The sequence below is a fragment of the Capra hircus genome, chromosome 21, assembly GCF_001704415.2.
Source record: "Capra hircus breed San Clemente chromosome 21, ASM170441v1, whole genome shotgun sequence".
NCBI classification, from domain to species: domain Eukaryota; kingdom Metazoa; phylum Chordata; class Mammalia; order Artiodactyla; family Bovidae; genus Capra; species Capra hircus.
The window spans coordinates 5,501,531-5,516,660 of NC_030828.1; the positions used below are offsets into that span (position 1 = coordinate 5,501,531).

The 15,130-nt window shown below is 40.5% G+C and overlaps 1 pseudogene; it reads left to right on the top strand.

Moving 5' to 3' along the window:
* LOC102180157 lies at positions 6,066 to 11,927 on the top strand (annotated as a pseudogene).

Genomic DNA, 15,130 nt, shown 5'->3' on the forward strand with positions numbered 1-15,130 from the left:
TGTCATCTGAGGTTATTGATATATCTCCCAGCAATCTTGATTCCAGCTTGTGTTTCTTCCAGCCCAGTATTTTTCATGATGTGCTCTGCATATAAGTTAAATAAGTAGGGTGACAATATACAACCTTGACATACTCCTTTTCCTATTTGGAACCAGTCTGTTGTTCCATGTCCAGTTCTAACTTTTGCTTCCTGACCTGCATACAGGTTTCTCAAGAGGCAGGTCAGGTGGTCTGGTATTCCCATCTCTTTCAGAATTTTCCACAGTTTATTGTGATCCACACAGTCAAAGGCTTTGGCATACAATAAAGCAGAAATAGATGTTTTTCTGGAACTCTGTTACTTTTTCCATGATCCAGCAGATGTTGGCAATTTGATCTGTGGTTCCTCTGCCTTTTCTAAAACCAGCTTGAACATCTGGAAGTTCATGGTTCATGTATTGCCAAAGCCTTGCTTGGAGAATTTTGAGCATTACTTTACTAGTCTGTGAGATGAGTGCAATTGTGTGGTAGTTTGAGCATTCTTTGGCATTGCCTTTCTTTGGGATTGGAATGAAATCTGACCTTTTCCAGTCCTGTGGCCACTGCTGAGTTTTCCAAATTAGATGGCATATTGAGTGCAGCACTTTCACAGCATCATCTTTCAGGATTTGAAATAGCTCAACTGGAATTCCATCACCTCCACTAGCTTTGTTCATAGTGATGCTTTCTAAGACCCACTTGACTTCACATTCCAAGATGTCTGGCTCTAGATTAGTGATCACATCATCATGATTATCTGGGTCATGAAGCTTTTTGTACAGTTCTTCTGTGTATTCTTGCCACCTCTTAATATCTTCTGCTTCTGTTCGGTCCATACCATTTCTGTCCTTTATTGAGCCCATCTTTGCATGAAATGTTCCCTTGGTATCTCTAATTTTCCTGAAGAGATCTCCAGTCTTTCCCATTCTGTTGTTTTCCTCTATTTTTTTGCATTGATCACTGAGGAAAGCTCTCTTATCTCTCCTTGTTATTCCTTTGAATTCTGCATTCAGATGTTTATATCTTTCCTTTTCTCCTTTGCTTTTCACTTCTCTTCTTTTCGCATCTATTTATAAGGCCTCCTCAGACAGCCATTTTGCTTTATTACATTTCTTTTCCATGGGGAAGGTCTTGATCCCTGTCTCCTGTACAATGTCATGAACCTCTATCCATACTTCATGAGGCACTCTGTCTGTCAGATCTAGTCCCTTAAATCTATTTCTTACTTCCACTTCTTGCCACCTCTTCTTAATATCTGCTCCTGTTAGTCTATACCATTTCTGTCCTTTATCGAGCCCATCTTTGCATGAAATGTTCCCTTGGTATCTCTAATTTTCTTGAAGGGATCTCTAGTCTTTCCCATTCTGTTGTTTTCCTCTATTTCTTTGCACTGATCATTGAGGAAAGCGATCTTAAGGGATTTGATTTATGTCCTACCTGAATGGTCTAGTGGTTTTACCCACTTTCTTCAATTTCAGTCTGAATTTGGCAATAAGGAATTCATGATCTGAGCCACAGTCAGCTCCTGGTCTTGTTTTTGCTGACTGTATAGAGCTTCTCCATCTTTGGCTGCAAATAATATAATCAATCTGATTTCGGTGTTGACCATTTGGTGATGTCCATGTGTAGAGTCTTCTCTTGTGTTGTTGGAAGAGGGTGTTTGCTATGACCAGTGCATTCTCTTGGCAAAACTCTATTAGCCTTTGCCCTGCTTCATTCCGTATCCAAGGCCAAATTTGCCTGTTTCTCTAGGTGTTTCTTGACTTCCTACTTTTGCATCCAGTCCCCTATAATGAAAAAGACATCTTTTTTGGGTTAGTTCTAAAAGGTCTTGTAGGTCTTCATAGAACCATTCAACTTCAGCTTCTTCAGGGTTACTGGTTAGGGCATAGTCTTGGATTACCATCATATTGAATGGTTTGCCTTGGAAATGAACAGAGATCATTCTGTCGTTTTTGAGATTGCATCCAAGTACTGCATTTCGGACTCTTTTGTTGACCCATGATGGCTACTCCATTTCTTCTAAGGGATTCCTGCCCACAGTAGTAGATATAATGGTCATCTGAGTTAAAGTCACCCATTCCAGTCCATTTTAGTTCGCTAATTCCTAGAATGTCGACATTCACTCTTGCCATCTCGTTTGACCACTTCTAATTTGCCTTGATTCATGGACCTGACATTCCAGGTTCCTATGCAATATGGCTCTTTACAGCTTCGGACCTTGCTTCTATCACCAGTCACATCCACAACTGGGTATTGTTTTTGCTTTGGCTCCATCCCTTCATTCTTTCTGGAGTTATTTCTCCACTGAACTCCATTAGCATATTGGGCACCTACCAACCTGGGGAGTTCCCCTTTCAGTATCCTATCATTTTTGCCTTTTCATACTGTTCATGGGGTTCTCAAGGCAAGAATATGAAGTGGTTTACCATTCCTTTCTCCAGTGGACCACATTCTTTCAGACCTCTCCACCATGACCCTCCCATCTTGGATGACCCCTCACGGCATGGCTTAGTTTCATTGAGTTCGACAAGGCTGTGGTCTGTGTGATCAGATTGGCTAGTTTTGTGTGATTATGGTTTCAGTATGTCTGCCCTCTGATGCCCTCTTGCAACACCCACCATCTTACTTGGGTTTCTCTTACCTTGGGCATGGGGTATCTCTTCACGCCTTCTCCAGCAAAGCGCAGCTGCTGCTCCTTACCTTGCATGAGGGGTATCTCCTCACGGCCACCCGTCCTGACCTTGAACGTGGAGTCGCTCCTCTTGGCCCTCTTGCACCCACACAGCCACCACTCCTTGGACATGGGTTTTCAGCTCTTCCTAAAAATCAGGAATGGATGTGGATATTGAATTACATTTCTTGGGGTGCTGATCTAGTAGTTTTTTACTCTGTTAATGTGATCTCATATTAGTTTCTTACTACTGGCTATCTGCCTGCAATGCAGGATGCCAGGTTCAATTCCTGGGTTGGGAAGCTCTCCTGGAGGAGGAAATGGCAACCCACTCCAGTATTCTGGCCTAGAAGATCCCATGGACAGAGGAGCCTGGCAAGCTACAGTCCATGGGGTCTCAAGAGTCAGACATGACTTAGTGACTAAACCACCACCACTGGGCTAGCCTGGCATTCAGGGAACCAACTCTTGGTCATGATGTATTATTTTAAAATTTACTCAAAATATGTTTTTGCTAATATTCTGTTAAATATTTTAGAATGAATTTTATTAAAGTATTTTTCTACAGTTTTCTACTTTTGTTCTAAATGTTCTTTGTATAAATATTGTGTAGAGCTGATAAAGAAAAATTTGGAAGGTTCTTTTCTTGCTCCTTTGTTACTTTATTCTTTCCCTTATTTTTTTATTGCTTGCTCTGAGTATTGCGTTTTACATACATAACTGATCACTGGTTTTGGCATTTTTACAAGTTCAAGTGACGTGCGAGAATCTTATTTCCTTCTGTCTCTTTACCATCCTCCATTTATAATTGTTTAAATATTTCCTGTATATACTTTGAGAATCACATCAGATAATGTTATAATTTTTGCTCCAATCCTCAAACTTAATTTAGAAAAGTTGAACAAAGAAGGCTACATCTTTGCTTTCACCCATACCCTTTTTGTTGTATTCTCTTCTGTCTTGAAATTCTAAGATTCCTTATTTTATTGTGTTTTTCTGTTTCAAGGACTCTCTTTGAACATTGTTTAGGGTAGGTGCTTATAATATTTCATTTTCTTTACCTGATAATATTTTCATTTTCCCTGCATTTCTGAAGGACAGGTTCACTGAACATAGAATTACAGAATAAATATATATCTAAATAACTATAAAATTATAGTTATTTTCTTTCAGCACTTGGAAACTATTGTGTCAGCTTCCTTCTGGTTTTCATGGTTTCCAATGAGAAATCTGCTGTGATTTGAATGATTTATACCCTATTGATAGTTATTATTTGTGTCTTGCTGCTACAAGAATTTTCCCTTTGTTTTTTGTTTTTAAGTTTGATTATGACATGTACTGATAATGAATTTCTTTGGGTTTATCCTGTATTGTGTTTGCTTAGCTTTTAAAGTCTGTATGCTTATGTCTTTTACTGAATCTGAGAAATTTTCAGTCATTATTTATTTGAATGCTTTTTCAGCCCCGTCTTTTTATTCTTTTCACTTGGAACTCAAATGACACAAACGTCAGCACTTTCATTAGACTCCCGTAGGCCCCTGAGGTTTTGGTTTGCTCATGGTTTTGGTTTTAGTTTTATTCACTCTATTTTCTCTTTGTTGTTTAGACTGGACAATTTTTACTGTATTAATTTCCAGATCATGAATTCTTTACTCTGTCATCTCCATTTTGTTGTTGAGAGAAACAACGTAAAACTCCACTGAGTTTTAAAATTTTGGTTATTGTATTTTTTAATCTAAGATTTCTATTTGGTTTTCCTTTATGTCTTTATTACTTTGCTGAAACTTTTTCACATTTTCATTTATTTCAAGCATGTTTGTAGCTGTCCTTGAGGCATTTTTAAAATTGAGAACTGCTTTAAAATGCTTGTCAAGAAGCAAATAATAAAATGAAAGTAGAAGTGAATAAAAGTGAAAGCAAAAACAATAAAAAAAGGCAATGAAATGAGCTGATTCTCTGAAAAGAGTCAATAAAATGGAAAGACTTAAAAAGATAATATACAATAATCAATATCAAGAATGACATAGGTGCTACAATTATAGACCTTGAATCTTTTAAAAAGACAGTAAGAGAATACTATAAACAACTTAATTTCATAAATTCAATAACTCAGAAGAAATGGACCAATTCCTTGAAAATTGCAACCTACTGCTCCTGCTAAGTTGCTTCAGTCATGTCCGACTCTGTTCAACCCCAGAGACAGCAGCTCACCAGGCTCCCCTGTCCCTGGGATTCTCCAGGCAAGAACACTGGAGTGGGGTGTCATTTCCTTCTCCAATGCATCAAAGTGAAAAGTGAAAGTGAAGTCGCTCAGTCCTGTCCGACTCTCCATGACCCCATGGACTGCAACCTACCAGGCTCCTCTGTCCATGGGATTTTCCAGGCAAGAGTACTGGAGTAGGTTGCCATTGCCTTCTCCAACCTACTACTACTACTTAGCAAAGGTAAAGTAGATAACTTGAGCAGCACTGTACCTATAAAAGAAATAAGAGTTTCTAACTAGAAAGCCCCCCAAAAGGAAATATGCTATCCCATACAGTTTAACTTGTAAGAATTACCAAACATGTTTAAAAGTTAACACCAATTTAACACAATCTCTTCCAGCAAGATAAGAAGGTGAAAACATTTCTGAAACCAGAATTGCCTCAAAAATTACCACAAATACAGTACAAGAAAATACAATCATCTATCAAAATCTCCCATGACTTTGTTGCAAAATTCCTCAATAGAATGCTAACAAATTGAACCCAGCATTGTGTTTTTTTAAAATTACATACCATTACCACATGTGATTATTCCTGCTATGTGAGACTGGATCAATGTTTGAAAATCAATTACCCTAAGCAATGACACCCCACTCCAATACTCTTGCCTGGAAAATCCCATGGACGGAGGAGCCTGGTAGGCTGCAGTCCATGGGGTCACTAACAGTTGGGCATGACTGAGTGACTTCATTTTCACTTTTCACTTCCATGTATTGGAGAAAGAAATGGCAACCCACTCCAGTATTCTTGCCTGGAGAATCCCAGGGACAGGGGGAGCCTGGTGAGCTGCTGTCTATGGGGTTGCACAGAGTTGGACATGACTGAAGTGACTTAGCAGCAGCAGCAGCAGCAGCAGCAACCATATGAACAAGTTAAGAAAAAAAATATATGATTTATCAATCAATGCAGGAAGAGCATTGGACAAAATCTATCAAAGACATTATAAAAACTCATCAATCTAGTAATAGAGGGAAATCCTTAAACTTAATGAAGAGCACCTACAAAGTAACCTAACATCGTAGTTAAAGGAAAGACAATGCTTTCCCCCTAAGACTGATCGAGGCAAGGATGCCTCCTCTTAGCGCTGCTATTCTGACCACCTGGCAACATGGCATTGGAGGCCCTAACTGCTGTAATAAGACAGTAAAAAGAAACAAAAGGCTCACAGACTAAAAAGGAAGGGAAAAACTCCTTATTTCCTGATAACATTATCTATGTAAAAAATACTAATGAATCTACAAAATCCTCACAAAATTTTACCACATATGAATTCATCAGGTCAGAGGACATAAAATCATCATATAAAGAATTAACTGAAATTCTACTTATTAAAAATGAACATGTAGAAACCAATTTAAACCATGATGCCATTTCCAATTTTCCAATAAAATGAAACACTTAGCTATAAGTGTAACACATTCAGGGTCTGTATACTGAAATTTGCAAAATTCCAAGGAAAGAAATAGAGAAAGACTTAAAAAATAGAAGATAAGTCCTATGTTCATGGATTGGAAGACTCAACTTAGTAAAGATGTTGATTCTCTGCAAACTGATCTCTAGTTTTAATAAAGTTTCTCTCAAACCACCACTTAATTTTATTTGTTTTTGTGGACATCAACAAGCTTTTTGTAAAATCTATATGGGAAGGTATGGCAGTAGAGTAGGTAAAACAACCTTGAAAAGAATAAAGTGGGAGGAAAAACTTTACCTGATACTAAAAATAGGAAAAGGAGTACGTCAAGGCTGTATATTGTCATCCTGCTTATTTAACTTATATGCAGAGTACACCATGAGAAATGCTGGAATCAAGATTGCCGGGAAAAATATCAATCACCTCAGATTTGCAGATGACACCACCCTTATGGCAGAAAGTGAAGAGGAACTAAAAAGCCTCTTGATGAAAGTGAAAGAGGAGAGTGAAAAAGTTGGCTTAAAGCTCAACATTCAGAAGACTAAGATCATGGCATCTGGTCCCATCACTTCATGGGAAATAGATGGGGAAACAGTGGAAACAGTGGCTGATTTTTTATTTTATTTTTTGGGGCTCCAAAATCGCTGCAGATGGTGATTGCAGCCATGAAATTAAAAGACACTTACTCCTTGGAAGAAAAGTTATGACCAACCTAGATAGCATAATGAAAAGCAGAGACATTACTTTGCCAACAAAGGTCCGTCTAGTCGAGGCTATGGTTTTTCCTGTGGTCATGTATGGATGTGAGAGTTCGACTGTGAAGAAAGCTGAGCACCAAAGAATTGATGCTTTTGAACTGTGGTGTTGGAGAAGACTCTTGAGAGTCCCTTTGACTGCAAGGAGATCCAACCAGTCCATTCTAAAGGAGATCGGTCCTGGGTGTTCTTTGGAAGGAATGATGCTAAAGCTGAAATTCCAGTACTTTGGACACCTCATGCGAAGAGTTGACTCATTGGAAAAGACTTTGATGCTGGGAGGGATTGGGGGCAGGAGGAGAAGGGGATGACAGAGAATGAGATAGCTGGATGGCATCACCGACTCGATGGACATAAGTTTGAGTGAACTCTGGAAGATGGTGATGGACAGGGAAGCCTGGAGTGCTGTGATTCATGGGGTCACAAAGAGTCAGACACGACTGAGCGACTGAACTGAGCTGAACTAAGCTGAAAGCTTACTATGTAGCTTTACAGTAACCAGGACAGAGTGGTATTGGTAGAGGGATGTCTGTGTGTATGTGTGTGTGTGCTCAGTTGCTCAGTCATGTCTGACTGTTTGTGACCTCATAGACTATAGCCCACCAAACTCTTCTGTCCTTGGAATTATCCAGGCAAGAATACTGGAGTGGGGAGCCATTCCTGATAGCTTTTGGTGAGCGGTGTGGGATTTGTGACCTCTGAAGAAGAGAAATTAGCTTTGGGACCAGAGACAAGGCTTTAGGCACTTAGAGCTTCACATGGCAAAAGTTTTATCACAGTGAAAAAGGGATAGAGAGAGACACAGACATCAGAAGGGGCAGAGAGTGCCCCACTGGCCTGTCTTATCAAGGTTTTTTATATACTTTATCAGTTGGTTACTAACAACAGAAAGGTCTTACCAGACCCAGTCCCACAACATGCATCTTAAGATAACAGGATTAGTCAGAAGGTTCTTAAGAAGGAGAAACTTGTCCTTGAGCAAGATACATTATTGTTATATAACTGTTTGTACAGAGTTTAAGGATAAACATACCCCTCAGTAAGATGAGTTGTTTTATTTTGTAATCATTAGCTCTGGGCTTAAAGAAAGTTAGTCTTAGAAGAAATAGATTGTTGCCATAACAACTCAGAGTTTAAGAAAAAAAATCTTGACTAAGAAGAGGTAAGAGGGTAAGTGAAGTCACTCAGTAGTGTCTGACTCTTTGCAACCCCATGGACGGTAGCCTGCACTAGGCTCCTCCTTCCATAGGATTTTCTAGGCGAGAGTACTGGAGTGGGTTGCCATTTCCTTCTCCAGGGAATCTTCCCGACCCAGGGATCGAACCCAGGTCTCCTGCATTGTAGACAGACGCTTTACTGTCTGAGACACCAGGAAAGTTCGACTGAGAAGGAGAGTAGAAAAAAAAAGTTTGTCCTTTACTCCTCCTCAAGAGCACCAGACTCCTTACCCACCTACCTAAGAATTAGCTCTCTCATTCTCTTCAGATGATGTTCATGACCCAGGGGTTGAACCTGGGTCCCTGCATTGCAGGTGGATTCTTTACCATCTGAGCCACCAGGGAAGCCTGGCGGGGGATAGACACATAGATTAACAGAACCAAAGAGGGATCCCAGAAATTCATCTACACAAATGTCCAACTTATTTTGACAAAGGTGAAAAGCCATTCAAACAAGGAAAGATAGCATTTTCAAGAAAATGTGCTAGAGAAACGAGACATTAAATGAGCCTCAACCCAAATATCATGTCTATATGAATCACAGACTTAAAAGTGTAAAATAAAAACTGTTAGAGGAAAAAAAAAAAAATGGGAGAAAGACTTCAGGTTCTTGTGCTCAGACAAGGAATTCTTACACTTGACACCAAGAACCCAGGTCTCCTGCATTGCAGGCAGACGCTTTAACCTCTGAGCTACCAGGGAAGCTCAAAAGTATGCTCCATAAGAGAAAAATATTGATAAATTTATCTTATCAAAATTAAAATATTTTCTCTGTGAAAGACTTTGTTAAGAGGATGAAAAGGCAAGCATATCCACAGACTAAGAAAAAGTTTTGCAAATCATATATTTGACAAGGGACTTGTATGCAGAATATACAGAGAACTCTCAAAATTCAATATCAAGAAAACAATTGAATTAGAAAATGGGGAAAAGCTATGAACAGATATTTCTATTCATGAAGATATATAGATGGAAAATAAGCACGGGAAAAGATGTTCAATATCAGTAGTCATTTGAATTTACAAATTCAAACCACAATGAGATATTACTACACACCTTCCAAAATAATTAAAATAAAAAATATTGATAACACCAAATGTTAGTGAAGAGGCAGAGAGACTTCATCACTCATTTATTGCTTGTAGGAATGTAAAATAACCATCCATTCTGGAAAACAGTTTAGCAATTAAAAAACAAAAAACAAACTAAAGAGGTAACTACCATATGAATCACGAACTGCACTTGAGAATTTATCCCTGAGAAATCGAAGCTTCAATTCACACAAAAATGTATATATAAGTGTGCACAGTAGATTTATCAATAATAACTCCAACTGGGCCTAAGAAGAGGAAGTTTGTCGCTGATGGCATCTTCAAAGCTGAACTGAATGAGTTTTTCACTGAGGAGCTGGCTGAGGTGAGGTCCATGTTATTCCAACCAGGACAGAAATCATTATCTTGGCCACCAGGACACAGAATGTTCTTGGTGAGAAGGGCCGGTGGATTCTGGGAATTGACTGCTGTGGTTCAGAAGAGATTTGGCTTCCCTGATGGCAGTGTGTAGAGCTTTATGCTGAAAAGGTAGCCACAGAAGGTCCGTGTGCCATTGCCCAGGCAGAGTCTCTGTGTTACAGACTGGTTGGTCCTCCACCCTCCTGTGCGGCGGGCCTGCTGTGGTACGCTGCAGTTCTTCCTGGAGAGTGGGGCCAAAGGCTGCAAGGTGGTAGTGTCTGGGAAACTCTGAGGACAGAGGGCTGAATCCATGCATGGCTAAGTCCATGCAGATGGCCTCATGAGCCACAGTGGGGACCTCTTAGCTACTATGTTGAGCCTGCCACGTGCCCTGTGCTGTTCAGACAGGGTGTGCTGGGCGTCAAGGGAAAGAGCGTGCTGCCTTGAGACCCAATTAGTAAGACTGGCCCTCAGAAGCCTCTTCCACCTTTGTGGAAGCCAAAGGTGAAACACTGCCCGCCACCCTCGTCTCTAAACAGAAGAGTGGGAAGCCTGAGCCGCCTGCATGCCCCAGCTGGTACCCACAGCAAAATAGGTCTCCTTGGCCACTGGATCTGGAGTTTGGATGCTGCTCTATAAAGATGTTTAATAAATAATTTTTTAAAGAAAGAAAAATAATAACTCCAACTGGAAACAATTCCATTCTTCAATGGATGAATGGTTAAACAAATTTGTACATCTGTATCATGGAATTCTATTCAGTAATAAAAGAAATAAATTACACACAACAACCAGGATAGATCTTAAGGAAATTATGCTGAGTGAGAAAAACCAATCTCCAAAAGTTACATACTGAATGATTCCATTTCTATAATATTCTTGAAAGTAAAAGTTGCTTAGTCGTGTCTGACTCTTTGTGACCCCATGGGCGATACAGTCCATGGAATCTCCAGGAATCTCCAGGCCAGAATACTGGAGTGGGTAGGCTTTCCCTTCTCCAGCGGCCCTTCCCAACCCAAGGGATCCAACCCAGGTCTCTTAAACTCATGTGATTATAGACGTGAGAAACAAGTGGGTGGTTTCTAGGAGTTAGGATTTGAGGGAGGGGTGGCTCCAAAAGCGTAGCCCAAGGGAGCCTTGCGGTGACGGAGCAGTTCTGGATCTCAAGATGCTGTGGATCTCAAAACTCCTATGTGACAAATTTCATAGAACCACACACACACACACGCATGCACATGGCTGTTTATACAACTGGCAACACCTTAATAAACTCTGTGGGTTGTACTAATGTCAGTATCATGGATCTGATATTATAGTCACGCAAAATGCTACCTTTGTGGGATTAGGGGTACAGAGTACAGAGGACGTACTATACGTTTTTCCCTACGTATTGTAAATCTTCTTCCAAATTAGTTTCTTAAATTTCCTTGTCACATAATTCCAACTTCTGAATCTTCTCAAAATTGGTGTTTGTCGATTGTATTTTCTCATTCAAGTTGAGATTTTCTGACAATGATTTTCAACTGAATCCTGAACACTGTGAGTACTGTGTTATGAGACACTAGCTTTTATTCAGGTCTTCTGTCTTATTGGTGTCTACTTACTGCTTACTGGAGGTGAAGTCCAGCCACCCTACTTTGCCTGTGCTGACACCCAGGGACAGAAGGTGCCCCATTACTGTAAGAGCTCAGGGTCCCCACTAGATGTTCGCTGACACAAACACCACACTGGTGCTTCCATACTCCCTCTGACACTGCAGAGTGGGATAAGGACTCACTGTTGTTGGGAGGCTATAAAAGTCTCAGCTCCCCAGTCCAGCGTCTCTACACCACCAACCCACTGCGGGTGGGGGTGTATCTTGTCACAACTTGTGAGCGTCTAGGCCCCTCTTATATTTTGGCTACAAGAGTAGGGTGAGGCCCTTGTTTTTGCCACAGTACTTGACTGGAGTAGGGGAGTTATCACCTAGAAGTCATGTTCTAGACAGAGCAGGCTTTTTGGAGGGCTGTCTGTGTCGTCGTTATTTCTGGATTGCTGGCTTCTCCAGCTCCCACTGTTGGACACAGGAGGCGGAAAGGAAACCCGAGGAACCTGCCTCTGTGTTGCTGTTTGGTCCTGCGGTCCCAGCCAGCCTGACCGCTTTTCTCCACCTCTCAGTGTCTTCTTGTGCTTATTTGATGTATAGTATCCAGAGGTTATAACTCTGCTTAGTGGGAAGAACAGGGAGAAGTGCATTTACTCCATCTTTTCCAGAAGACCTTTATTTCATGTTAATTCCTTTTATTTTATTGATATAATATTTATATTTGTTATAAATTCTCTGTAATCTTATTTTCAGTTTTTGAAAATATTTGTATTAGGGTAGAGTTGATTTTAGTTTCTGCTATACAGCAAAGTGAATCAGTTTTATATATCCACTCTTTTTTGGATGTTTTTCCCATATGGGTCATTACAGAGTATTGAGTAGAGTTTCCTATGCTATATAGTAGTTAGCTATTTGGGCTTCCCTGGTTGTTCAGATGGTAAAGAATCCACCTGCAACGCGGGAGATCTGGATTCTATCCCTGGGTTGGGAAGACCCCCCGGAGAAGGGAACGGCTATGCACTCCAGTATCCTGTCCTGCAGAATTCCATGGACAGAGGAGTCTGGTAGGCTACAGTCCAGGGGGTCACAAAGAGCTGGACACGACTGAACAACTTACACTTTCACTTTACTGGGTTGGCCAAAATGTTTGTTTGGGTTTTTGTACGATATTACAAACCTGAATGAATGAACTTTTTGGCCAAGCCACAATATTTTATATATAGTAGTGTGTATATGTGGAGAAGGCAATGGCTCCCCACTCCAGTACTGTTGCCTGGAAAATCCCATGGATGGAGGAGCCTGGTAGGCTGCAGTCCATGAGTCATGAAGAGTCAGACAGGACTAAGCGACTTCACTTTCACTTTTCACTTTGATGCACTGGAGAAGGAAATGGCAACCCACTCCAGCGTTCTTGCCTGGGGAATCCCAGGGACAGGGGAGCCTGATGGGCTTCCATCTATGGGGTCACACAGAGTCAGACATGACTGAAGCAACTTAGCAGCAGCAGCAGTGTGTATATGTCAATCCCAATGCCCCATTGTATCCTTCTCCCCCATTCCCCTCCCTGATAACCACAAAATTGTTTTCTACATCATGACTCTATTTCTGTTCTGGAAATAAGTTACTTTGTACATTTTTTTAGATTCCATATACAAGCAATAGCATATGACATTCCTCTTTCTCTGACTTACTTCACTCAGTATGACGATCTCTAGGTCCATCCATGTTGCTGCAAATGGCCTTATTTTGTTCTTTTTATGCCTGAGTGATATTCCATTGTGTATATGTACCACATCTTTATCCATCCCTCTGTTGATGGACACTTAGGCTGCTTCTGTCTTCTGTCTACTGTAAATGGTGCTTCACTGAACATTTGGGTGCATGTATCTTTATGAATAATGATTTTCTTTAGATTTATCCCTCGTAGTGGGATTGTGAGGTCATATGGTACTTCTGTTTTTAGTTTTTTAAAGGGATCTCTATAATGTCCTCTATTGTGGCTCTACCAATTTACATTCTCACTAGCAGTTTAGGAGGGTTCCCTTTTCTCCACACCCTCTCCAGCGTATATTGTTTGAAGATATTTTGATGGTGGCCACTCTGGTGGCACTAGTGGTAAAGAACCCACCTGCCAATGCAGGAGACTTAACAGATGTGGGTTCGATACTTGGATTGGGAAGATCCCCTGGAGGAGAGAGGGCATGGCAACCCACTCCAGTATTCTTGCCTGGAGAATCCCATGGACAGAGGAGCCTGGTGGGCTTCAATCCATGGAGTCACAAAGAGTCAGACACTGAATCAACTTAGCAGGTAGGTACCCTCTCTGACCAATGTGAGCTGATCACCTCATCGGAGTTTTGATTTGCATTTCGCTACTAATTAGTGATATTGAGCATCTTTGCATGTGCTTCGTGGCTATCTTTGGAAACGCGTCTATTTAGACCTGCCCATTTTTTGATTGTGTTGTTTGTTTTTGTTATTGAGCTGCATGAGCTGTTGTATATTTTGGAGATTAATCCCTTATTGGTCACTTCATTTGCACATATGTGGTTGCCTTTTCACTTTGTTTATGGTTTGCTGAATTCTCCCTCCTTTCCTATCTTCTGTTAAAAAAAAAATTAATAAACAGAAACCTCAATTAAATAGGATAGGAGACCAGAAGGGGGAGCTCTCACATCCTATGATGACAGCAGGGCCCAACAAGAAGAAAGACCTGGTAAGAACTGATCAAATTTTTAAACTGCACAGAAGAAAATGCTAAACTAAAAATCAGTGAAAAAATGGAGAGGACATTCCTGCAGTACCTTAGGGTTGAGATAAAGACCCACCAAGCTCTCAGAGGAAAGGCCAGAAGCAGTTTCCATGTTTACATTCTAGGGCCTGAGGTGAGCCAGATATAGACTGATCCTTAAGCTGCTTACAAGGAATACACTTTAAATATAAGTACATAGAAAGTTTGGACTAGAATCATGGAAAATAATTTACCACAGAAAAATTTTCCAAAACTAAAATGCAGATTCACTGTAGTAGAAGACTAAAACTCACCTCTTTTAATAACAGAAGCAGCAGACCACAAAATATTATAAAAAAGGATTCAGGTACAGATGATCTGAATAAGACAATCAACAAACTTGATCTAATTAACACGCTGAGAACATCTGGTAAAATGTTAACATTCCCATCAAATACACAAATCAAAATCAACTACATGCTGGGCCAGAAAGAAAGCCACAGTCTATTTCTTTGTGACAGGACAGAGTATGTTCTTGTTCATAGAAAACAGTAACTATAGTATATTAGAAAATGTCCAGCTGCCTAGAAATTAAAGGCTACAGTTATAAATAACCCAGGTTGAAAAATTACAAACAAAAATTTGAAAATATTTTTAAATTAACTGGTTGGTTTATTTTTGGCTGCACTGGGCCTTCCTTGCTGCGTGTGGACTCTCTCTGGTTGTGGTAAGTGGGCCTCTCATTGTGGGAGCTTTTCTTATTGCGGCACCTGGGCTCAGTTGCCCCAAGTCATGCAGGATCTTCCTGGACCAGCGATTGAATCCGTGTCCCCTGCATTGGCAGGCGAACTCTCAACCAATGGACCAGCCAGGAAGCCCCTGGAAATATTGTAAAATGGATGATAAAGCAGGGGCTGAAGGACAGACAAAGACAAATTGAACAGAACAGACTCCACGCAATCACCAACACAGATCTAGGGACCTGTGCCACACGGCAATAGGCAGTGATGGTAGTGTATCAGT